We start from the raw sequence: 253 nt of genomic DNA, 5'->3' as shown, positions 1-253 counted from the left end.
GGGGCTCATATTATATTGAACGCTTTAAAAGATGTAGGTTTTTGATCCCTGTAGATTCACAACTCATAGTCTTTGTCACAACTTACAGATATTTCTCACTGAGACAGAATCATTATCCTCTGTTAGGTCACTACACTCACTTTATCATCCCCATATCATGTATTACAGAACTGAAAACTAGAGGCAGACTGCTTCTAGTTTGTTTTAAAAATTAAATGATCAGGGGCGCCTGGGTGGCGCAGTCGGTTAAGCG

General features: G+C 39.5%; 1 protein-coding gene across 39 annotated transcripts in view; it reads right to left on the bottom strand.

The window, feature by feature from the left end:
- RIMS1 (regulating synaptic membrane exocytosis 1) overlaps positions 1 to 253 on the bottom strand; it is a 494117-nt gene that overhangs the window by 198886 nt on the left and 294978 nt on the right. The gene's annotated exons all lie outside the window — the stretch shown is intronic.

The sequence above is a fragment of the Herpailurus yagouaroundi genome, unplaced genomic scaffold (genome assembly GCF_014898765.1).
Source record: "Herpailurus yagouaroundi ecotype Mexico unplaced genomic scaffold, PumYag 139, whole genome shotgun sequence".
Classification (NCBI taxonomy): domain Eukaryota; kingdom Metazoa; phylum Chordata; class Mammalia; order Carnivora; family Felidae; genus Herpailurus; species Herpailurus yagouaroundi.
Note: the sequence above shows the minus strand (reverse complement) of the source record. Positions and strands in the feature narration are given on the sequence as shown.